Source organism: Lupinus angustifolius, chromosome LG04 (assembly GCF_001865875.1).
Source record: "Lupinus angustifolius cultivar Tanjil chromosome LG04, LupAngTanjil_v1.0, whole genome shotgun sequence".
Lineage (NCBI taxonomy): Eukaryota > Viridiplantae > Streptophyta > Magnoliopsida > Fabales > Fabaceae > Lupinus > Lupinus angustifolius.
This window is the reverse complement of record NC_032012.1, coordinates 5,758,460-5,758,798: the sequence shown is the minus strand read 5'-3', so window position 1 is coordinate 5,758,798 and position 339 is coordinate 5,758,460.

Genomic DNA, 339 nt, shown 5'->3' with positions numbered 1-339 from the left:
CCTTTGGCCACATAATCTTCAAGAGCTTTGGCTATTTATAAATAGGAGTGCTCCATGTCATTGTAAGACACATCAAATACTTAACTTAATGCATATTCTCTCTTCTTGTTCTCTTGTTCTAATTGTGTGAGAATTACTTCAGTGAGAGTGAAATTGAGTGTACTTCAGTTTTGGAAAGTGGGTGAAACACTTGTAGTTCTCTTTTATCATAGTGGAATAATCCTTGTTGCTCTTCAGTTGTGGACGTAGGCAAATTGCCGAACCACATTAAATTCTCAGAGTTATTTTCTCTATTATATTTTCTCCATGGGTCTTCCGCTCCAACAAACTGGTATCAGA